Source organism: Equus przewalskii, chromosome 2 (genome assembly GCF_037783145.1).
Source record: "Equus przewalskii isolate Varuska chromosome 2, EquPr2, whole genome shotgun sequence".
In the NCBI taxonomy this organism is placed as follows: domain Eukaryota; kingdom Metazoa; phylum Chordata; class Mammalia; order Perissodactyla; family Equidae; genus Equus; species Equus przewalskii.
In genome coordinates, this window is record NC_091832.1 from 110,149,176 (window position 1) to 110,174,339 (window position 25,164).

General features: G+C 38.4%; 1 long non-coding RNA gene across 23 annotated transcripts in view; it reads right to left on the reverse strand.

The window, feature by feature from the left end:
* LOC139081836 (uncharacterized) overlaps positions 1-14,100 on the reverse strand; it is a 66,986-nt gene extending 52,886 nt beyond the window's left edge. For 19 of the 23 annotated variants that reach the window (XR_011537263.1, XR_011537270.1, XR_011537268.1 and 16 more), the window contains exons 1-4: positions 13,319-14,100; positions 11,949-12,031; positions 9,203-9,343; positions 1,342-1,695 (exon numbers count right to left, since the gene is read on the reverse strand). This is a non-coding gene — a long non-coding RNA (uncharacterized lncRNA). Of the gene's footprint in view, positions 1-1,341; positions 6,710-9,202; positions 9,344-11,948; positions 12,032-13,318 lie in introns of all 23 variants that reach the window. The other 4 variants (XR_011537267.1, XR_011537272.1, XR_011537266.1 and 1 more) reach the window with 3 other exon arrangements.
* Between the last annotated feature and the right edge of the window lie 11,064 nt (positions 14,101-25,164).

The following is a 25,164-nucleotide window of genomic DNA, read 5'->3' on the forward strand; positions in this document are numbered from 1 at the left end:
TTACAAATACTATGGGTCCTGAGTAGCTTGGGAAAAAATCATAAATCTAAAAACCCTACAGATACGGGGTAGCAACCTCTTGTCCTTCAGTGTCCTTAGCCACAGATTGCCACCCAAACAACAATGAAAAGAAAAAATGTTCAATTTCCTAAATCACCAGCCATAGGCTCAAATCAAAATAGGGTTAAGACTGTTCTTCAACAGTGTAAGCTTGGGCACGTTTAAGTGAGTTATCCAGACACAGAGGTTCCAGACAGCAGAAACTCTAGAATTCACCGAGGCAGCACAGGAAGATCCCTCAGCACAGAGAACGTGGGGAGTGCTCAACAAAGGGCGGCCACATTTTTCATTCTCCCATCTTTAGATTTCTCACAAATAAGCAAATCTTTTGTTACCGAAATTTCAGTCTCTGAACCTGATGCCAATCCGAATAACAAGAGCAGAGTCTTGAGTGAAAAGGAAAGGTTTTACTTTGCCAGGCAGAGGGAGCAAAGCAGGGGCTGGTGCCTCAAGAATTGCTAGCTCCTTGTTAAGAAATGGGTAGGGATTTTTATTGGGGGTTTTTGGTAGGGGAGGGGGTGTACATAGTTTTGGCCTGTGTTTTCCCACCAGTTTGCATTTGGCCTTGAGGCTATTTGCAGGGCAAGATAAAGAATTTACAGATGGGCATCCTCGGCTGTTTGTCTCTGGTGGCCAGTGGATTCCTCTGGGAAGCTTCATATTCTCTGGACATTAGTTTCTCTGTAAAGAAACTTCAAGGACACACAATTAGCTAAAACTTTAGTGTGATCTCAGTGGCAGGCCACCTGGACTTTAACAATTTGCAACTTCTATTTGGTTGTAAAGCTCAGGGAGTCAGAGGTCAAAGAAAGAAATATTTACATATGAGTGTAACTAAAGAAGCAGGGAGGGCCCGGCCCCATGGTGCAGTGGTTAAGTTCGCACGTTCCGCTTCTCAGTGGCCTGGGGTTCGCTGGTTAGAATCCCGGGTGTCGACATGGCATCGCTTGGCACGCCATGCTGTGGTAGGCATCCCACATATAAAGCAGAGGAAGATGGGCACGGATGTTGGCTCAGGGCCAGGCTTCCTCAGCGAAAAAGAGGAGGATTGGCAGCAGATGTTAGCTCAGGGCTAATCTTCCTCAAAAAAAAAAAAAAGAAGCAGGGACCCGGGAAGGCGTGCTTTTGGTCTTAACCCCACACATGCTGGGTTCACTGTAGGGGACCCAATATCAGGGCAGATACTAACTAAGCGCCACTAACATTTTCATAATTCAAGAGAAAAGAAATGAAGTAAGATGTAACACACACAACACTCTTACAAAATAAAGTCGAACGTACTGTTTTGACAGTGCTTTCTCCCTCCGTGCTCAGCTGAGTTAAGTGGATGACATGTTCAGTAGGAAAAGAAGAGTATCTCTTTTATTTTCAAATTTTACAATTTCTCAGTTCTCAAGATTGCAGAGTAGCAATTACAATTTGGTAACAGTTCTCACTGCAATATGGTCTTTCCGTCCTTAGACAACGCTGGCTGTGGTGCTGAGGCAGCTGTGGATCTTACCCAGATGTGGTCTGACGCAAGACCCCTCCCAGGCCTGGCTGCACCGCCCACTTCTCCATGTTCTCCAGCACAGCTCAGGACCGTCATCACTGAGAACTTCGGGAATCACTCAGGGAAAGACAGAGAAGGGAGCTCTTGGAAGACAAGGAGGAAGAAGAGAGACAGACATTTGTGATGAGGGAACACAAAACAAGGAGGGCTTCATTTCTTAGGACTTAAGAGGTGAACAGAAAAATTCAGTTGCCATATAATGTTTCTTGGATAAATTTCGGTAGTCCAGAGTTTTCTTGCATCGTTCTCCTAATTTTCCCCTCACCTCCCCACTGCACAGATACAACCTGATCCAAGTGTCTAGAACCTACGTCTTGGCCATTCCTCAAGCATTCAAGGACTTCCAAGATAATCATCCTGTCGTTAGGCCAGAATTAAGAAGATGTTGATGACAATCCTCTACTCCTTAATGTCACGGTGTCCCCATGCTGTGACCTTAGTAGAGCTACGGTTATAACTGTGTTAAGGACATTTTCAGAACTATTATTGATAAATGGAAAGTTCTCACCCAGGAATATCTGCAAAGGTGGCAAAACTAACCTATAAGCAAGTAATTTTCAGAAAGGTCATCAAGAGGTCATATCTCTTTTATTCTGAGTAATTATACTGCAAACTCAAAACAAAGACAAGAGTAGAGGTGGTGAAAAGTAGATAATATCAAGAGAAATGGCACACCAACATGATTTAACTTACAGACCTTTCATGTATTTGCTTTCTTCAGCAAGCTAACTGCAATGTCCGCAAGCCCGATGGTGCAGCACCTGTACAGGGACCGACCAACCTCGCTCCCAACCTCAGCTGCTGCTTACTCTTAGCTGGCACATCTAGTGGTTTCTTCTTGCAGACCTTTGCCCTATTTTCCTGAAGGTCAGGTGTCCCCTTATGCTCAGCACGTGGCATACTGAAAGAAGCTCAGCCCACTCAAGAAAGCAGCAGGGAGTCAATGTTAATGCTCAAAATGTCTGCCAGGCCAGATGGCCCTAGAAGCTAATAGAGCCTGGGGATGCCTCACATTCTATTGATTGCAGTTGCATCTGCCATATTCTGGCTGGTGACAAAGACTCTCCCCATCACCAAACTTTAGACAGCCTCCTCTGAACCCTCTTTTTGTCTGGGCCTCATCATTTGGCTTCTGTCCTTGCTGAGCCTGCATAGCCCAGCTGTGGCAAGAATCTTACTAAGTCACTTTAGTGAGAATACCCCCCCATCCTTGATATCTGATCAAATTCCTTATCCCCTTCTCTCAATATCAGATCACCCTAGCCTGCCTTCAACAAGAATTCTATTATGTTGGTTCAGTAAGAATCCCCCTACTCTTGAAGTCTCCTGTTAGCAATTTTCTATCCACTGACCACTGACCGCGCTCCCCACCACTGCCTCTGCTCCTTGGCTATAAATCACAGTGTTTACTGTGTTCAGAGTTAAGCCCCATCTCTCTCCTCAATTTCCATAGTCTTGATTACCTATCACAATAGTCCTGAATAAAGTCTTCCTTTTTGTTTTAACTAGTGTCAGAATATTTTTTTCTTTAACACCAGTTACATTCAAAGTAACATTAACCCTTACATAATTGACTATATAATTTATTTACAAGTACTTCTCCTTATCAATGCATTCCAGAACTTTTCAAAATACGTTTACAATTTTGGAGTACAGCAGGAATTTATCTCTTTTGAACAAGGTAGCCATATGCGTAGGCAGAAGGACATAAATAGATTTCCAAATTTACTACTCTTGAGAAAAACATTTTTATAAGCAAAGGAACATTTTTGTTGGGAAAGCATATTCATGCATAGCAAACAAGTTAAGATTCACTCCCATTAAAACACAGCATGAGGTATTCTTTAAAAACTATACTGCACACATCACACTAAGGATCATGTCTTTATCGTTATTTTCATTGCTTGTAGCTAATGACATTCAATCATAACGTAATTTTAAAACGTGAACTATAGGGACAGCATTTTTGTGACATTTCTGGAAATTATCTTACTCACTTGGTCTAAGAAATTTAGGGGAAAAAGGCCTTTAGGACCTCGTAAAATTATAATTACAACCTTCAAAAATCTCAAATTGAGAAGGCAAACTTTCACTGAGATGTATTGTCAAACATACTAGTGTCAAGGCTCATGTTTCATTCAATTCCAGGAACGAAGGCAACCTCACTTATTCTAAAAATACATTTGTATTATTCATATGCACATGGACTTTGTAACAAGATTATTAGTATACAAGTAGCACTCTAAAAATTTTCTTGCTTAAACCCTTGGAGAGTCTCAAAAAAAATACAAACAGGATAACTCGACAATATTGGAAGTGAAAATTTTAAAAAGTAAGTACAATTGTAGAAAACTATGCCACATCATAATAAACCTATTTAAATACAGCAGCAGTTTTTAAAAATTACTTATGTGTTTAGTAGAATAGACATTGTATGTGTATGACACAAATTAAAAAGTATGAAAAGTAATAAAATAAGAAGTCTCTTTCATTCCTGTCCTTAACCTTCCACTTCTCCAGTCCCTTCTCCAGGAAGGCCCCGTCTCACTAACTTATTATGAATACCTTCAGATAGACAGACGGACAGATATGTGACCTTTGACAAATTACATAATCCCTCCAAAACTTAGTTTCCTACACTATAAAATAGGTGGAAGAATCTAGAATTGGGTATATATTCTTTTTATATACAAATGGCATTATGTTCTAGTCACTATACTGTGACTTGATTTTCTTTTTCAAGATCTTGGAACTCATTCCTTATCAGTTACATAGTGGTGTCTCTATATTTTTAATAAATACACAGTATATATATATAAATATTAAATTTAAGAATATATGTTGATCAATACAATTATGAAATTGTGTCACTCTCAGACTTGGTGTAATGTTTGATACTGTTAACTGCCTTTAAAATAGAAAAGACTTCACCCATCCTGATGTTTACAGTAGCTTTCCTTCCATCAATTTTTCGCAACTTCAAATTTAATTGATTAGTAGCTCCATAGATATACCAGTAGAAAGTATGAAAGTTTAACTGTCACACATTCAACAAATTTTTCAGTTATTTATTGCTGTATTCAATAACATTTATTCAAAAGGTACTGTTCTAGGGGGCTGGCCCCGTGGCTGTGTGGATAGGTTCATGCGCTCTGCTGCAGGCGGCCCAGTGTTTCGTTGGTTCGAATCCTGGGCGCGGACATGACACTGCTCATCAAACCACGCTGAGGCAGCGTCCCACATGCCACAACTAGAAGGACCCACAACAAAGAATATACAACTATGTACTGGGGGGCTTTGGGGAGAAAAAGGAAAAAATAAATAAATTAATTAAAAAAAAAAAAAAGGTACTGTTCTAGTGGCTAAAGCTACAGCAATAATCATCCTAACACATATAACCTCAAGAGCTTTCACATTAGAAAAACGAGAAAAACAATTTGCAAATAATTTTTTAAAAACAGTTTTCAAGAGCTATTCTTTTTTCAGATAATAATTATTATAATATAATAATAATGATAATTCCTCTTAGGAAACCAGAAATAGACTGGAGCTTCCTTAATCTGATAAAGTACATCTACAAAAAACCTAAAGCAAACATCGTACTGAACACAATACTCTTAACAGGTTTCCCTCTTGAAGCCAAAAAGGCCATTAATCTGCTGCTATCACCATGCTTATCCCACACTGTCCCAAAGCCCTAGGCACTGCAAGAAGGCATAGTAATGAGTTAATTAACATTGGAAAACTAGGAATAAAAGTCATTTTTCACAGGTGAATGTATATTTAGAAAATCATATGTATATTCAGAATATTCTGAATGTATACATAAGGAGTATATATATAGAAAAATATTAGAAATTAATAAGTAATTTTAGTAATGTCACAGGATATGAAAGCCTTTTTATTTCGATATACCAGTGTTCTAGTTATCTATTGCTGCCCAAAACTTAGTGGCTTATATAGCAACAACCATTGTCTCAAATCTCAAGGTTTTGTGGGTGAAGAATTCAGGTAGATCCTGACCAGGAAATTCTTTTGTTGTATGGAGCATCAATAGATGATTCTGTGGTATTCTGCTGGTAGATGGGCTAATCTGGAACACTCAAGATTGATTTGTTCACAAGTATGATGTCTTGATGGAAGTGGCTGGAATCTTAGGCTCATCTAAAACTGGGGACCAGAGAGCCTACACATGGCCTCTCCAGTATGGCAGCCTCAAGGCTAGTCAGAAAACTTACATGCCAATTCAGAGCTCCTAGCTGTAACATATCAAGAGGCAGGAGGTGAAAAGTGCCTGAGGTGGGACATTGGTCCAGAATCATTTCTATTAGCAAAAGCCATTACCACACTCATTAAGGCTCAAGGAGATGTGCCAACCACCCCATCTCTTCATGAGGTAACTGCCACAGCCAGTTACCAGCCAGGAAGCTTTGTGCCAAGAAACTATGCACCGATTATCTCCTTCAACCCCTTAAGACAATCTTTAATAGATGGGAAAATCGAGGCACACAGAGGTCAAGTAAATTGGGTAAGCCTTAAAAAACTGCCTCTTCATTAAAAAAACCAAAACTATACCAAGGAATTTGAGAGTATCCCTTTAGAAGAGAAATATATGATTTGATGATTCCACACATAGAATAAATCAATGCAAATTTCAAAAACACATGTATTCATAACAGTGCTAATCTGTTACACAATGTATTAAGAGAAAAATCTCTAGTGACAAAACGAAAACTTGTCAACAGCCATGTATGGCATAAAATCCAGTTTATTTAAAGCTCCAATGTAATGGTTTGAGGATGGAGGTGGAAAAAATAATGAAATAAAACATCAGAAAACATCATAAAATGCACCATATTTGTAATAGGGAAGTGTGTGTGTATGTGTGTGTGTGTGGTTTGCTGGATACAAAGAATGGGAGGGCAAAGAAAACATGCAGCTCTCAACCAGGGAAATCTAATAAGCAGACGTGACTGTAAACAGCTTTGTAAAGACAGGTACACGGTGCTGCGCCTGGCTGATACGACCGCTCCTGGCTGGAAAAGGAAAATCAGCACTGGGTCCACAGGAGCTGGTGAATTGTTCTGAGGTCAAGCACTACAAGAAATTGGTCAGTAACGACATTATTCTCAAGAAGCTAACTGACTGGTTCTTAACTTTATGCAAATTTTCTACCTGGCAAATTCAGTGTGGGGGGCAGGCAGCAGAGAAGGAACGTTTCATTTACTGAGATGTATAATTCATGGTTAATAAATTGTAACAAGCACTAATAAGTAGAGGAACAGGAGCTGAAGCAGAACATAAACAAAGAAGAAATAATTTTCCCCATTAAATGTACTCAATTAGCACAGCTCTCCTCCAGGGGCCAGAAAATAACGAGACTGTGACAGTCCTTGACTGTGAATACTGCTAAATCTTTAAAAACAAACAAAAAAATACTTAGGACAACTGTAAAAGATCTCTTCTATTACATTTGGAGAACCATTTAGAGACAATAAGAAAAGTAATTAATGTCTGTAAAATAACTTTCTATAACTCTGTATTTTTATAGCTACAAATACATATACACACATACACTCACTTCTTATGCTGTATGCACCCTTTTCAAAATAGGCTGAATTTTTAGGCACACAATGAATTGATGGAGAGTGCACCTGCAGTTGGCGCACACAGTAAGATGGGAATTTGCGAACACCCAAAACACTTCCTGAGATGAAGCACATTTTGTAGGATAGATAATAGAACCATCATTTGAGGACACGCTCTTGTTCAGCCTCTTCAAGCATTATGAGGAAGGTGCTATCATCTCCATTTCATATATGAGATGACCGTGGTTCAGAAGGTTAAGAAGCTGGCAAAGTTCTGCTCTGGAGTGTATCTGAAAGTTCAGCGCTGGTCTGCTCAAGTCCGAAACCCATTATCTTTTCACTTTGCATCTAGGCTTTTCTAGTAGAAGAAAGACAATTTCTGGATTCTACATGCATAAATTAAGGTGTATTTTGAGCCTTGACCATTGAGCTTTGACGAGTTTTCCAAAGTCATTGGGGGTGGGGAGGTGGCGTGTGGCAGTAAAGTGAGCTGTCCACTTAGAGGCCTTCCTTAAAACAAAATGATTGGGGGCCCCAGTAGCTGGTCTACTATGTATCACAAAGGAAAAGATACTCTAGTACCACATTAAATGATTAATTAAAGAGGGCATTAAAATGAGCACTTTCTGTTTGCATTACACCATGCCAGGGTCAGGGACAGACCAAAAGAAACACACTGCATGATGCGATCCACAAGAAGCCTACCACCTAATTTGAAGACATTAAGTGAAACATTAAATGGAGGGTAGTTTGAGATCTAGAATTTCAAATGAAACTGTTTCAGGAGTTAACTTAGGAATAAGACTCTCCCTAAAAATTAGTGAGGTATACAATTATCTCTGATGCTCTGGTCCTCCTGTTTCACCTGAGTATACCTGAGCTATGACCTCAATTGTGAAGTGCTCCCGACCTTGTCCTTTTGGCTACATTGCTTGGTCTTCCTCCCCTTAATAATAATCATACATGCCATCACAGCGGGAATGTTCCAGCAGTGTTTTCTTAGTTCCTGCACCACGGCAGGACTTCCTCCGCCTCTTGTACACCCTGCCACTCTTTGTCTCATAATCTGTTTTGTCTTCACAGTTCCTATCACATCTGAAATCACCATACATATTTATTTGTGAGTTGATTTTCTGTCTTTCCTCCCTGGAAGGCAGGCTGCATGAGGGCAGCGACTTGCCCTGTTGTCTGTCATTACACAGCCAGCTGCTGGAAGTGTGCTTGGCTCATAGCAAGCACTCAAATGTTTTTTGAATAAATGAACTACAAAAATGATCACACTTGCTGAGTTTACACTTCTGGTATTTTTAAGGAAACTCATTTTACTCATTCTGGAATTTCAGCAAAGTGTTTTTTAATTATACCATCCTTACTCAACATCTAATTACCATGATAAGTAATAAATATATTGAGGATTTACTGTGCTAGGCATTTTATATGCCTTTGAATTCTCAAAGATAAAGTATCTAACCTATGAGGTCCATGTTCTCATTTTACAGAAAGGAAAATGATGCTGACAAGGATTAAAGAACTTGCTCAGGACCGCAGATAAAAACTGCCAAAACTGGGACTTAAAGGCAGGGTTATCTCACTCTAAATCTCAAGCTCTTTCAAAGCTATCCAGTTACGCATCTAACAAGGGTAAATAAGAAATAAAGAGGGGGGGCAGAAAAAAATTTTCAGTATACAAATATGTAAGACAAGAGGAAAATAGTTGAGTTCTCCAAAAGTACAAGCACAATGATGACATATTTGGTTAAGGGTTAGAGGCCAGTAAATTCATTTCATACGAGAAGTAAGTTTTGAATTTCTTACAATAACAGATGGTAGAAAGTAAGTATATAAGTACCTTCAAGTATTTTAAATGTTATATTATAGATGGATAATAACTTACTCAGGAAAACCAGAGTGTCTTAGAATTATACTCTTCACCTGAAGAGGCTGAAGTCCAGGAGGCCAAAGCAACTTGACACAAAATGTCTGACGTTTAGGCCAAACTTACCATGTGGACAGATGATGGGGATTCCAACCCTCAGAAGAGGTGTTCTGCTCACCCGATTTCACCACACAATTACTACGTTCCAATCAATGGGTGCTGCTCTCCCTTAGTGATGTTTTAAAGACTCTCACATAGTTCAAACTGCTGGAGACATCAGAAATGATTAAATCTAGTTTTCACACCTTATAAACAAACCAAAACCGAGATGAAAAATGACCTATAATTTGTAAAGTGTTTTTACAGCCAGAGGCTCATTACATTCTTATAACAGCTAAGTGAAGTAGGGGGTATGGCTATTTTCATTCCCACTTTTACAGAGGCATCAGAACCAGCGTTGTGACTGGCTGGTGAAAAGTCACATAACCTTTAAACAATCATCAACAGGGCTCTTACAACACAGGAACAAAAAAACGGAAAAGGAACACCAGATGCTGAGACTTGGTATTTCTAAAAGAGGTTGCATAAGCCTTATTCTATATGATTGGGATTTCCTTAAATCCAGTTTATAAGAGGCTTCATGTAGTACTCCGGAAGCACAGCCATTAGAGCTTCATTTCCTAACTAGGAAACACACCACTCTACTTACAGCATATAATGAAAAAGAAACATTGACAACAGAAACCTGAATTCATAAGAAAATTAATTTCTTCTCTTAGTTACAAGATTGAAGAAAAATACTAGGAAAAGCAAACAAATGCTACTATTTCCAATTAATACATAGTTTTTCTTTGTGAAAGAATATCTAATACATCAATAGAAAAAAGAAAAACCCAATAGAAAAATAGACAATTAGCAAGTCCAAAAATTAAGAAAGACAATAAATACATAGTTTAGTTCAGAGACAAACGAAATACAGGCAAACGGATTCATAAGTAAGGAAGACGAGTCTAAGCAGAGAGGAAAGAACAATTGCCATCAGAATTAAAACACCTAGGAGTCAAAGAAGGGAACTAAGGAGAAAAAATAAAGAGGAGTAGAATTTCACTGGTGTTTTTAAATTAGGGTAATTGATGTAGAGACTATAAAATGAAAACATTGGTTAGAAAAGGTGGGGGGGGGGTTAGACGCGATGGATAGACACAATGAAAGGTCAGAAAGTTTGGACACATTTCGGTACGTACCTCACTTAAACCAACAGAACTTTTTTTTATGTTGTATATACAGAGAATTTTGTTACTATTGTATTTTTAAGTTCAGGCACAAAACAATATCATCAATGGTGTTTTCATGAGCAGGGTAACTTTCTGGCAATAAAAACAGGTTCCCATCCTAATTGATTATTTGAGAAGTACACATTTACAGTCTAAAACGAGGACATTCATGGGGTGAGAGGAGTGTGAAGAGGCATAATGACCTGCGTATTAGACCATGAGGGGGCCACACAGTCCTCAGGAATAGAAGATTTACCTTAGATTCACTGTCTTATGACATTCCACTTCTGTGTTGATGTGTGTGCGTTTGGAGAAGGCACAATAATTATGCGAAAACGTCCTGAAATATCTTGTTATGCCACCATTTAAAATATCTTTCAAGTCTTAATGCCTTTTGGAAAATTCAGGCATATTTCTAACAAGTTAGAAAAGTGAGTACCTTTAAAGTAGAATATTACTAGAATCTTAGGTTTCATTTACTAATAAATTCCCATGTCAACAGTATGTATTTATTGCCTACTATATCCCAGGCAGTTTTCCATGCCTTATGAGAAATAAAAAAAAGTTGAGAGGGTAATAACTCTGACTCTGTCTTCTATTGTGATATTTTGCTCCAGTACCCCTTCACGTAAACTGATGATGTTGGACTAAACAATTGCTAAGAGCCTTTTGGCTCTAAAATCTTGTGATATTCATCTGCAAAATTATTAGTGAAGGACATTGTGGTGAATTAAAGACAGCCACAGATTCTTTGCCATTCCCCATCACAAGGCAGTGCTTTCCCCTTCTCTGGAGATGGGCTGGCCCTGTAGCTGCTTAGTCTAGTGGAGGTGGAGAAAGTCACATTGTACCAGTTCCAGGTCTAAGGCTTAAGAACGCCTGCCAGTTTCTACTGTTGTGCTTGTTGCTTACCCTGGGGTTTCCATATAAGAAATGTGGCTACCCTGCTGGAGACACCATGACAGGGAGACACCATGAGAGAAGAGGCCCCGGGGCTACTTGAAGAGAGAGGGAAGCACTACCATAAACCCCTCAGATGCTTCCACCCCAGCCGCCATCTGATTATAACTACATGAGACCACAAGTGAGGCCAGCAGGAGAACTGCCCAGCTGAGCTCAGTCAAGTCGCACAACGACGAGAGACATTAAAAGCTACTAAACTTATAATTTAAGCTTTTAATTTAAGCTACTAAATTCCAGGATTGTTATTCAGCAATAGATAACTGAAACAGATATTACATCTCCACATTACGGTAAGTATAATTACATTATTTATCCTATAAATTATATATTTCAGATCATACATAATAAAGTACCCATATATCTACATACACACACACACACACACACACACACAGTTAGTTTGGCTACAAGCTGACACATGCAGTACTAAAGTAAAAAAGATCACTGAACTATGCAAAATCTTGCAGCATAAACCAGGAAGCCTCTGGAAAACACGGAGCTAGGGAAACGTCACTCAGAAACTTTGTCAGTGAAACATAAAAAACAGCTGGGAACTTAATTAATATGTAAGCACAGTTTTACTCATGTCTAATGATTGACCACACATAAATATTACAATAAATACGGCAGTTTACCTTGAAAAAGAGCTGAAGTTTGCTTGTGGAGTGGGCGTAAGTAAATTGGCCTCTGCACCAAAGAGCAGCAACGCACAGCTTGACTGCAAGAAAGTTATATAGTCAAACACTCCCTTAACTGGAAAAAGAAATACTAAAGCTACAATTTCCCCAAACCCACACTAACCATGACATATTTCAATTCCAGTTCATTTACTTCATCTGCATGATATATGGTTCAGGAAAAAAAAGTTAAAATGCTATCGCTACTATCACTAAAACTAACTTTAAATTTTATCAAAATTACTCAGATGTTTGCTATAATTTTCAGAAACACTATCTTTCCCCAAAAATTAGTTGAAAGAAAATGCCATATTGTAAATCAACAAAACTGAGTAATAAATCTCTTCACAAAAATGCATGTGTTCTTCTAAGATATTTTACTGTTTTGAAATTCCCTTATTTTAAAGATGCTAAAGAAAAATTTTAAATAATGAGACAAGTTTAGAATCAAGATTTTGCATATTAGAGGAGAAAACCTCCTATTTTTCCCATTAAATGCATTTAAAGAAAAACAATTAGCTTATCATAGGGAAGGCAGACACTGTGTTCAGGGGGAGGAGACAGAGCAAGCCTCTTGGTATATACAGCCCTGTTTTTAAAGGAGTATTTTATTTTTGAAGTCCAGGAAAGGAGAAATATACATGTTCTACACAGACTTTCGAGAAACTCTCAAACTATTCTGCTCTAATATGGCTAAGAGCAAAGAAAGACTATATAAGTGTTTGAGATCAGTTTCACTTGTGTCTCAATATTTACACATTAGTATTTTAACATACGCATTTCCATTCTTTAAAAGAGTATTCTTCTCGAAATCCCTCCTGATTACATATATTGCTAGATTACAATTGTTTATAAAAGAAATAATACTTCAATTCTAACTAAATTTGACATTCAAATGGGTACCCAGAGTAACTAACTGAAGGTGATAAAATACATTGTATCAAGTAGGAATCCCTAATGTTTCTGACAAAGTCCCTCAAGCGAAAGAAGACAAGTAGTTTGTTTAATAAACCCATTAAAGAGACAACTGCAAGTTTTTGATGGAGATTTTAAACAATTAAAAGGGCGTAGCCCCTCTTCTCAATACTGGAATGTTTCAAGAGACTTACAAATAACTCAGAATGATAAAAAAGAATGGGGTTTTTTGCTTGTCTTGTTTTACTTGATTTAATTAAAATAATTTCAACTAAGAGAACAAAAGCAGTCACTAGGTCAACTCCTAAATTGTCTCAGTAAATAAACAAGAGCAACATAGTTGCTTCATCTCTTTTAAAAGTTTACAATTGAATCGTTATTATTGGATAGGCCAAACAAATGGGCACACTTACCTGAAGTTAAACTTCAACAAGCTGAAATGAGCGCTGGAGAAAATTTTAAGGCTCGCACGACAGAGAGAGAACCGCAGTACCCACTCCCCGTGGCCCCGGCCCTTTGGAAACTGGCTTCACTTAAATAAGGCAGCAGTATTGGTAGCAGCCCCACAACCTCGTGCTACGCTACACGTTACTAAAATTCGCCATATAAGGGCTGCGAACCTGGTGGGACTCAGCCACGACTGTAACAAGCAACACGCATCGCCAAGGGACTGGCTTTGGTACCAGTCCTGGAAGACAGATGCTAACTAAACTGATAACATGATGCTCAAGCGCCACAGCCATCCTGTAATGTGTCTGTCAGAATATTTTAATTTAAGGGTTTCTATTGGCTAGAAAGTTAACAAATATACATACGCAAATAACCACAGCAGACGATAACTTTCAGAATAATGTTTTCAACCGAAAATACTCTAGGAAAGTATTTCCTCTTGGTCTAAAGAAACTTGTTAAGCTGATTAAATCAAACGAGTGTTTGTTTCAGGACCCCTTCATTTCAAGCCGCGAGAAACTTGTCCCCACCGTGGGTGCCACCTCTGGGCTCCGCACCCCACGTCGCCCGGGGCGGGGTCCCGGGCGAGGACCGGACCGGCCGCCGGGGTCCGCACCAGGGGCTGCAGCTGCCGCGGCTCCTCCCGCCCCGGGGCCTCGGCCTCCGCGGCTCCCCGGGCGGCCCTTCCCCTCGCCGGGCCCGCGGCCGGAGCGCGGACGCCGCGGCTGCTCCGGGAGGCGGCGGCGCTGGCGGGGCGGGCGGGGCGAGCGCGGGGCGGGCGGGGACTCTGCGCTCGCTCCCCGCCGCCGCCCTCCCGCCGCCTCCCGCGCCCGCCTGCCCGCCGGGGAAGGGGAAGGGGAAGGGGCAGGGGCAGGGACCCCCCATCCGCCCGCCTTGCGCCGGGATCGGCCCCTCTGGTCCTTCTGTCCCCGGCCTGGGCGGCGTGGGGACCCCGGCATCTCTCCCTGGCCGCTGCGGGCAGGTTGGTGGCGGCCGCCCAGGATGGGCCGGGAAGCTGGTCGGAGTCTTGAGGCGGTGCCCGGGGCGGCTGTTTGGATCACTCCAAAGCTGGTGACAGTCACACAGAGGGGCATTTACCCTCCACTCCTAGGACAGTGGGTGGGAAGGGGAACAGTTGCTCCCATGCTTCATAGTGGTGATAATTATTAGCAGAGTGTAGCGACTCTGCCACTTGGCCTCCGCAGAATTTATCCTTAACTACTGCTGCCACCGCTTCACTGCCTTCCTAGGGTCTTTTATTTCCCTCACGCGCATCCACCGGACAGGCCAGAGCTCGGCCCGGGAGAGCGCTGAGATTCTGAGTCTAGATCTACAGATTGGACTCAACGCCCCTGTCACACAGGAGGCCCGAAGCCGTGGGTTTACACGGAGGAAAGGATAAACCAACTGATGTGAGACTGTAAAACCAGGAGTTCTCGCCTCCATTCTCCTGTGTTCTAGGATTAGAAGACAAGCGGAAGGCCTGCAATTGACAGAACATTTTTGGATCTGATTGAAAGAACATTGTTAGATCTAAGGTGTGAGGTTTGCTGTTGATGAATAAATAAAAAAGCAATAGGATGTATTGGAGTATATGAGGAAGCCATTTGGTTTAAAACTAATTCAGCTTGACGTTATTTTTCCAAAAGAGCCTGATGTGGTCTGTTGAGCATGAATGGTGCATCTGCTGTAAACATTTACGGTGTCCCAAAGACAGGAATGATGTCCTTAAAGATAGGGATGTATCTTCCACCAATACAGGCATCTCTTAAAGGAGAAGCATCTTTTCCTGAAAACTAAGGATTAATTATTGACCTGCTGTGCTCACTTTGTGACCATTGACTGCTGTACCAGCTAAGCATCTAGAGACAGCAGCATAAAAGATGTTCCTGTCATGTGTGATGTATGCTCCATGCTCCAAGATGTATATAACCACTCTGGACACCCTACATCTTCAGATGTGCTTCCTTCCTTGGGGAAGGAACCCCCCCACCCCACCCTGGGGGCTACTGACCTCAGACCTGGCTCATAATAAACTCAACCGAAAATTTTATTTATAGATTGATTATGGATTATATGGCTTGACACTGTCCAAAATTTGTGTTTTATTTGGGGTCTTTATTGTTTAAACAAATTTTGTTTTGGTTCCAAGTAACTCAGAACATAAAAATATTTAAGAAATAGGAACCAACCTATGTTAAGCTTTTTCCCAGGCATTTGCAGGTTTGCTGCCTAGCACACCCTCCGGCTTGTAGTTATAAATAATAAATCATCCCCCACGCTGTTCCTTTGCTTCAGGTGATGCTAACTCCTGCCCTGACTTCAGTGAACAGGACCCTGAGCTGTTCAATGGAAGTCTCTTGTTCCTCTCGTACCAAGGATTATTTCAGAGATGTGCTCGGGCCCCATGTCAGGCCAATCAGAGGCAAAAAGACATAGTTCTAGGACTTTGTGACCCCTACAAGTTAGACTCACCCATCTTTAGAGATGTTTAAATGCTCAGCCACTGCAGGTCCGTTATGTTAAGGTTGGAGTCCCAGTAGGAAAAAAAGCTGGGCCCCTGAAACGTGAGTGCTGATCTGTAGATGACTACTCCTGAGAATACCGGCTTTGTAAACCACTTGGACTCTCGGACCTTGTCGTGGTACTTCTTCTGTACTGGAAAATGCTGTGGAGGTTTCTCCTCCCCAGTTAACATGTACCACTCCCCCCCCCCCCCCACCCCGCCCCACCACCACCACTCAACAGTTTCTCTTCTTTTGGCTGTAAGGCCCTTATCTAGGGATAAATCTCAGGATAATTTGATTGGGGGTGTGCTGGGCTTTATGCGAGAGGACAGAGGAGTTGGAAGAACCAGTGTCTACAGGCAGGAGCCAGGTGTTGCAGATGCTTGATCAAGGTGGCCAAAACCTTTAAGACTGAATAAGCAAGAATTCATTGACTTGGGGGCACTTTCTTCGAATATGAGATATAACGCTCTAGGAAGGACCCCAAGGGAAGAGGTGAACTCATGGCTAGCATGAATCTTAGGAAATGATGGCTAAGGCTGGCTCAGATGGATAAGGCTAAATTGCTCTGACAATTAGCAGAGAAGGGACTAAAGGGGCTGAAGGAAGTGAGATTATTGGAGTGAATATGTTATTTGAAGCCAGAATATCCACCAGTGGATTATATTCCACCAGAGGGCCAGAGGAAACACTATTCGATGGCAGTCATCAGGAATATACTGGTGAGAGGGGCACCAGCATCACTAAGATGTTTGTTAGTGATTCTCCACTGTGGACGTGATTTAATAGCAGGAGAGGTATTCACAGAGCTGGGCTCCTTGATATCCATGAGGATGATGGTCTGGCCATGAGGCCAGGAGTTGGCACTTAATCACCAGAAGACAGGAAGCTGCAATTATCATAAAGACCCGGAAGGTCAGAGTGGCAGTCCAAAGGATTTGACACACAGAGAGTTGAGATGGTGAATAGACCATATTGCCCCTCCCCCAACTCTTGCAATAGTTTCTGCAAAGGGGCCTCACAAAGGAGTTTTTAGGTTGATGGGACTCTCGGTTTTGGTACTGCATTTGTAGATACATGACTCTTCTCAAAAGCCATGGAACTGTACACTACAAAGAATGACTTTTACTGCATTCAAATTGAAAAACAATCGGGATGTAGGGAAGCCAGAATGGAATGCAGACATTGAAATGAATCTAATTCTATCTCAATTGTATGATGTAATCTCAGAGAAGTGGGTGGGGAAGAAAGGAGCTAAGCTAAACAACTCTGGAAAAGAATGTTTTCTCAGATATTGGAAGGCTGAAAACATAAAGAACTGTGAACAAAAACTGTGCTCTAGTTGGCAAATTTGTTTGTCCCAGGGCTACCATTAGTAAGTGTGATTCTACGTTATATGTTTACCATGGCTGAACTAATAATAAAAAGATTGCAGACGAAATCCATACTTCTCTTTTACAATGTTACAATAAAATAAACAAGCAGAGAATGCTAGATGGACACTGATGTTCTGGGTTAGAATCAGACCTGTTAATATGAACTTGTGTTTATTTTTAATACATACAGAGATAGATATACATTTAAATATATGTGCATACATGGGCCAGCATAGATATGTATGGTTTCTAGCTCAGTCCACTAAGAAGGTCAAGAAGCAGTGACACCCCAATGGCAAGGACAAATACACATACCCAGATATTTCTTTCTAAATGCCATAATCCAATTAAAGGAACCAGAGACGCTTGGAAAAATAGATAATTCTAGGGCTGTTGGCAGGGGAAATAAAAGATGAGTCTGGAACATCTTGTAGTGCTAACAAGTAAGGAAAGTGCTGCAAGAGAGAAAGAAGAAAAGAAGAATGGAAGGATGCAAGGAGGGAAGGAAAGCAGGGAGGGAGGGGAGAAGGAAATAGGACAGGAGGGAGGGAGGAGGAAGAAGAGATAGAAAGAGAGGGAAGGAAGTGGGAGAGAACGGAGGACAAAAGGGTAGGAGTGTGGATTTTAGGGTGCCAAAAATGCACACATCTTTTCGAATAGTTTATAAACTAGTTGACAATTCTATTTTTTCTTTTTTTTAAGATTTTATTTTTCTCCTTTTTTCTCCCCAAAGCCCCCCCCGGTACATAATTGTATATTTCGTTGTGGGTCCTTCTAGTTGTGGCATGTGGGACGCTGCCTCAGCGTGGTCTGATGAGCAGTGCCATGTCCGCACCCAGGATTCGAACCAATGAAACACTGGGCCGCCTGCAGCGGAGCGCGCGAACTTAACCACTCGGCCACGGGGCCAGCCCCTGACAATTCTATTTAATAACTTTTCATAACTGAATTAGAAATTCACTGTCAGTAGATAATATTTTCTAAATAGAAAACTAAAATATAGGTGTGATCTATAAGGTGATTTCACAGTTTGTAAATACCATTTTATTAAACCCTAGACGTGTGGATGCATTTTTAAAGACTAATTTTAAATGGGAAGCAGCTGAAGCTTAGAGAGATACAACCTGTTAAACCTATAAATAAATGTTGGGGAGAAGCCTTTAATTTAGAACTTTTAACTCAAAATATTCATACTCCTTCCAATAAACAACACGGTTTCTTCAAAAATTGTGTGTTTATTTTGGTGATGGGTTAAAACAGTTATGCCAAGTATCTAAATGCTGGAAATCTTTCTTTTTATTTAAGTGCTGAAAGCCGATTATTATCTTTAAATTGCACAGAAAGCTTTTGTAAAGTCACATTTTTCGGCTTTTGAAACTTAAGTGTGTTTTAGAAAGTTATTTACACTCAGCACAAAAGTGATGTAGTTTACTTACTGCGTGATGGGGGATAAGATAAACTGCTAACATATGTGAACTGCTCTCACCAAAGGTGAAGGCTGGCGAAAGATGGGAAAAAATTCAATTGTGTTTCTACCACGTTACAAAGTTGTTTAGTATATTTTACAGAGAAACTCTAGAATCCATTTTGTTGCATATTTTTATGTAAAGAACAATATTTCAGTGATTTTCCTTTAAAACAATTCCCAATTTCAAAGTAGAGAGCATCAGTACTTTTTCGTTTTTTAAAGTTGGATTAGTTAATAATAGACAGCAAAGAGAAGGCTGCCACTGTGTATTGCCAGAGTGGCTCTAGGGCAAAGTTGTGTCTTCCTCAGAAGTCTCACCACCAGTGGGAAATTCTGAGTCCCCTGCTGTATCTTTGACCAGGAACCAGCAATCAAATCTTAGTCGTCCTTTCTGCTCCTGGAAGCGCAATATATGAGAATGACTAAAGCCATTGTTTGTTACCTAAATAGATGAAAGAGAATGCTCCCCAGAAAGAAAGGATGCCTTTTCTGATTACTAACCACCGTAATTTATGGTCAAAACATGAATCCCATGGTAAAAATATGATTGATACACAATTCTGAATTATAATTTACCTAACCTATGTGTTAAGCTGAATTACACCTCATTTAACTGAATTTTAAAACTTCATAATGTTCATGAAAGTTTTGGTAGAATAGAAAAAACATTGACTTTAGATTCTGAGGCCCTGGGTGTTTGTATTTTCATTTCAGTGTTTCTACGTGGACTGCCTGCATCACGCCACCTGGCAAGTTTGTAAAAATGCAGATCTCCAGGAGGCCAGCGCAAACCTGTAAAATTAGAATCTTTCGTAGTATTATATTAGGAATCTACGTTTTTTTCAAGAACCTCAAGTGATTGGTAAAAATATCTATTTCCACCTGTGCTCTGAAATTTTCTGTATCTCTAAAGTGAGGGAGTGATATCTTTCAGAACTTTTAGATTTCTTCCAGCTATAATGATTTCAGTAGTCTAAATAGCCTATCACTGGGGCAATAATTGTCTTCATAAAACTTTCAAAAGACTCCATTAAATTAAACATATATACACTGGAGTTACGTATAATAATAGTCTGTTTATGGTGAAGATATTGTAGCCACAATCCATTAATTGTTTACTTAATGGCACCACTGTTGACACAAAGTATCAGAATAATTTAGTGCTATGTGATTTCTCTTGCTCCTGGCTTTTAACCTTATTGTCAAAATAGCCTCCCAAAAAAGGCATACTAGCATTTACTTTCTATGCGTGGAAAGAGACGAATAATGAAGCTACAAATATTCTCACAAACTTAACACTCTGCAAATAATACTATAATAATTACAGAATCAGGTTTTCTTTGAACAAGATTTTGGTACTGAAGAAAGGCTCTGTAATTGTTGGCTTCCAGTATAGGTAAAAATGATCTCCATCATCTAGTAAAATTCTTATTAAAATAATAAAGTTTAAACATCTGATTAACATTCCTTAGAATATTTCAGAGCATGCTTTTCACTGCTTAAACATTGGCATATGAAACAAACATTTAAGAACACAAATAATTCTGCAGTTATTGTGGTACCAAAGTCACAAGTAAACAGATGGGAGAAGAATTATTTTTGGAAAGAATCATGTAATCAGTTATACAAACAATGACAACTGTTTGTAAGTACACAGGGCAGATTAAAGAATCAACACAGTTGTGGTAAATATTCCAAATTCCCGTTTTAAAGTGCTAATAAATGTGACCCCTTTATCAGACATAAGACACTCTGCTACATGTAATTTCTACAGTATATCTGCTTCTAGTTCTCAAAATGGCTTTAAAACAAATCTCCAATGAAAACACTGACCAAGAGAAAGAAGTATAGTAAAAGAATAATAAAAAAGAAAAAAGGAAAAAGGTGCTTTAAAACTTAGAGCTCCCAATAAGTTATCACAGAATCTATTAATTTCTAATCTATTGATATTGACTGTATTGAGTTCAGAGACTATGCTTTAAATTTTTCCTTCAGAGAAAATAAATGATTGAATTTGTCAATGCTGTTACATTATCTGATAAAAATATTATTCTTGGTACATTTAGAACAGCTAGAATCTGAAACAACTTCTTTTTATTAGGTTTACTCAGCCATATTGTACGCTACATTGAACGTTTATTGAGTAAATTCTTTCCTTTTTTTTTCTGGTGAGGAAGATTTGCCATGAGCTAACATCTGTTGCCAATCTTTTCACTTGAGGAAGATTAGCCCTGAGTTAACATCCGTGCCGATCCTCCTCTACTTTGCATGTGGGATGCCACCACAGCATGGCTGATGAGTGGAGCAGGTCTGCACCGAGGATCCGAAGGCATGAACTGGGGCTGCTGAAGCAGGGGAGCAGAACTTTAACCATTCAGCCATGGGGCCAGTTGCTGGAGTAGATTTTTTTCTGTGATTTTCTATTTTATTATTGAGTTTGTAATTCCAATAGCCAAATGGAGGTTGTTCTTGATCATACTTTGGTATAAATTGATACCATACTTTTGTCAAATAAATATTCCCTTTTATTATTTAACTACTGTCATATTTCTTCTGGTTGTCACAAACACTGTCCAAGGTACTCCCATCCAAGTATATATAATAAAAATGAAACAGACACAAAAAGATTTAGGCACTCTTGAGTATGTCCTTTATCTTTTAGATGAAGAAGAATTATGGTGCTATGCGGTGACACATTCATCCCCCTAGAATCAGTCTGTTGATTCCCAGGGCTTCAGCCACTGAAAGTTCATTTTAACATATTGTCACTGTTTTTCTACTAGCTGATGTCTGAAATATAACTCACTATCTCAGTGGCCCGGGGGAAACCTGAGTTGGATTTGATTGTGAATAGAATTCAGTAACTACAGGTTTCAAACTTCTGTTTATATCACTTACTCACATTCTATTGCTATAGAAATTTTCCAATGACATATTTCATCGTCAAGTTTATGCTATATGTGTATGAACTGCAGTAAGTTTTCATTTCTTTTTGTGTATGAAACTTTATGTGGCAGATAACTTCTTATTGATGAGCTTTGTGTTAAGCACTATAGAAATGAGAATGGCTTTTCAGAATCAATAATAATAATCAGTAGAACAAAACTTTCACACATAAATGGATCATTGTCATTTAACTTCACAAAGACAGACTCTCTTGTGGTTTAATTAAAAAGTCATAGTTTACTATTTTATCAAAAAGTAACAAGCAAAAATTAAATATTTCCAAGAATCAAAAGAGACTGTGATGCCACCCTTTTGTTTTAGGGAAAATTTTTCCATAAAACTTGCTCCCTCATGCTTTCATGTTTAGAGTCCCAGAGGTCCTTTAAATTTCTCCTTTGTTCATATTGATAAGTTGAGAGTCACATGTAAGGAAAGTTAAATAATGTGAATACTGAAAGACTTATTTTTTCCAAAATATAAAGATGGTATTTGTAAACACACAAAGGATATAGACTTTTGGAATTTTTTGCTGGGTCAATAAATTTAGTTTAATTTTTTTTACCAGCTTTGTAAACAGGAAGGAAATAATTCAATTACCTGTAGGCCCTTAGCTAATTATTGTCCTCATTTAAAATGTAGTGAAACACAAGAAAGAAAGCATAAATTAACAAACTTGCTAAATATATGAATTATATAAATTAAAACACTTCAGTTACTCTGATTTGAAAGAAGAGAATTTGAAAAGAAGTTATAGATTGAGTAATCCCAAAATCCAAAATGAAAATACATTTTTTGATAGAAAAAATCTATCTTCAATGCTTTTATATTCTGAAAATTTGGCTTAATTATTTAGAACTAACAAGAGATCAATGTCCTTATTTAATTATGCATCCTTTCTGAAATGAATAAATAAAATTTAACTAACTTTAATTTATTTCAAGTTTAGATAACTCTTATTGTTTTATAAGCTAAAAGTAATCTATAATCTTATTAGAAATATTGAATTACATATTATAATATTGTAATATGTATTAATTACAGAACGATATTAGAATTATAGAAATACATGACTTAATCCCATTATAAAGAATACTTTGTGAACATTTTGATGTAATTCACTCACATACTTTTGCTACTTGTACTTTTTTTTAATACAATTGAATAGTGCGATACTAGAAGATTTTGGTCATTTCTAATGTTTTGCCATGATAAATAAACTGTTATACAGAAAATGGCATCCTAGTGTATGCATATTATTTTATATTTCTCATTATTTCCTTTGGATAGATTCCTAGAAGTGAAATGGATATTTTTTAAATTTCTGCCAAATAATTTAAAATTTGCTTTTGAGATTAGTCAGATCAATTAATATTCTCCACAGTGTGTATAACAGTGTTCATTATATTACTATAATATAATTATTGTTCTATTTCTTTATTATTATTAAAATTGTTTTTTTTCCTATAGATTCCTTGTACATTAATTTGTTTTATTTCCTTTTGGGATTTTTCTTACAAATTTCACAAGCATTCTACATATTTTACTTATCAGCCAATATTTTGCTACATTTTGCCTTGTTGATTTTATCTTAATATTGTGACTATGATTTTCGATGTGTATGTTTTAAGGGAGTGATAATTTTTTCCCTTTTTCTCATGCTCATTTGTAATTCATTAAAAGCTCATTATATTCCCCCATCCATGATTCGATAAATGTTCCCCTAAAGTATATACTAGTAGTCCTTTATTTTTTATTTCATGTTGTTGTCTTTTATTTGCTTAGAATTAATTTTGATGGGTGATGGAAGATGAGACACTAGATTGTTTTTATTTTTCACCTTCAAATGCCAATTATCTAGATTCAGTTTATTGAAAACCCCACTCCTTTTTTATTGGCTTGTGATAGTTCCTTTATCATGTTCAGCGTTTACAGATCCGAGGGTCTGTTTCTGATTTGTCCGATATGAGAGTCTGTTCTTGCCTCCTGACAGCAGTATTTTAATTACCACACATTCTAACAAACTTGAATATCAAGTAGTGAAAAAAAGCTCTTCCTATTTCATTTTTAAAACAAATTTAGTTTACTTTTTTTTAAGGAAGATTAGCCCTGAGCTAACATCTGCCACCAATCCTCTTTTTGCTGAGAAAGACTGGCCCTGAGCTAACATCCGTGCCCATCTTCCTCTACTCTATATGTGGGACGCCTGCCACAGCATGGCTTGCCAAGCGGTGTGGAGGTCCGCACCCGGGATCCGAACCAGAGAACCCCAGGCTGCCCATGTGGAACATGCAAACTTAACTGCTGCACCACTGGGCCAGCTCCAAATTTAACTCACTTTTGCCTGTTATTCTTCCTAAGGGACTTTAGAGTCTTTCACAATAATTCAAGTTTTGATATATCCACTATAATTTTGATTGAAATTTTATTAAATCTGTATATTATTCAGAGATAACTAACATTTCTAAAACATTGCCTTTCTATCTAGGAATATAGTATTTTTCTTCAGGCATTTAAATTGACGTACAAATTTATGGTGGATGTGTGTGTTCGTAGTTTTCATTAATTTCTTTAGATTTTGCTGTTTGAGCTTTTTTTTTCCTCTCATATAAGTTACTGATTTCGTAAATGGATAGGTTGTTGTACATATTATTTTGATTTTAAACAGCCTTCCCAAGAATATTTCAGATGATTATTTAATTGGATTTGTAAAGTTTAGTGTGTGTCACATGATTTTAGTTGTATTTGAATTAAATGTTGGCATTACTTTCTTCCAAGTTGTCAATCATCTGAAAAATTCATATTCAATTGTTTATTTGAGGCCTAGATAAGCAAATACTTTTAAGGCAGCTCATTTTCTTTAATTAAAGTAGATGAAATACTCAGATATTCCAGAAGACAAGTTAAAATTTTGTTCAGCAAAGTAGCATTTGATAGAACAGTTCACTGTCATAAGGAGTGACAACCGAAACACGATTCTGAACGTATGCAGGGTTTTATAAAAAAGGATTATACCCACAGCAATGTAAGCTGAAGTAAGTAGTGGAAAGTTCTCTCTCAATCCTTTATTATTCTGTGTTCCAGTGATGCTAGGACACATGAACTGGATTTTTTATTTCTACATTTTATTTACTAATATGGAGGTTTTAGTTAACTACTTCAATAGCACAAGTCCTATGTTAAAATATTCATGATTAATATCAAAAGTTTTAAATAGCTGTGAGTTAATTTAAGTAGCATAAAATTAAAATAATAATAGCCAAGTGTCACTAAGTTTCAAACAAAACTGGTTCATTCCTTGGGGCAACACAAATTCATACTTCCTTTTGGAAAAGAATGTGGCTATGTATATCATAAACTATAGACAAATCTCTTTGACTTTTGACTCAATAATTCCACTCTTGGGAAAGTACTTTATAGAAACACTTCAAAAGAAGAAGAAAAAGATTAGAAGAAGAAACAAGGAAAGGAGGGATATGAGAAAGAGAAATAGGAGACAGAGAAAAAGAAAGAAG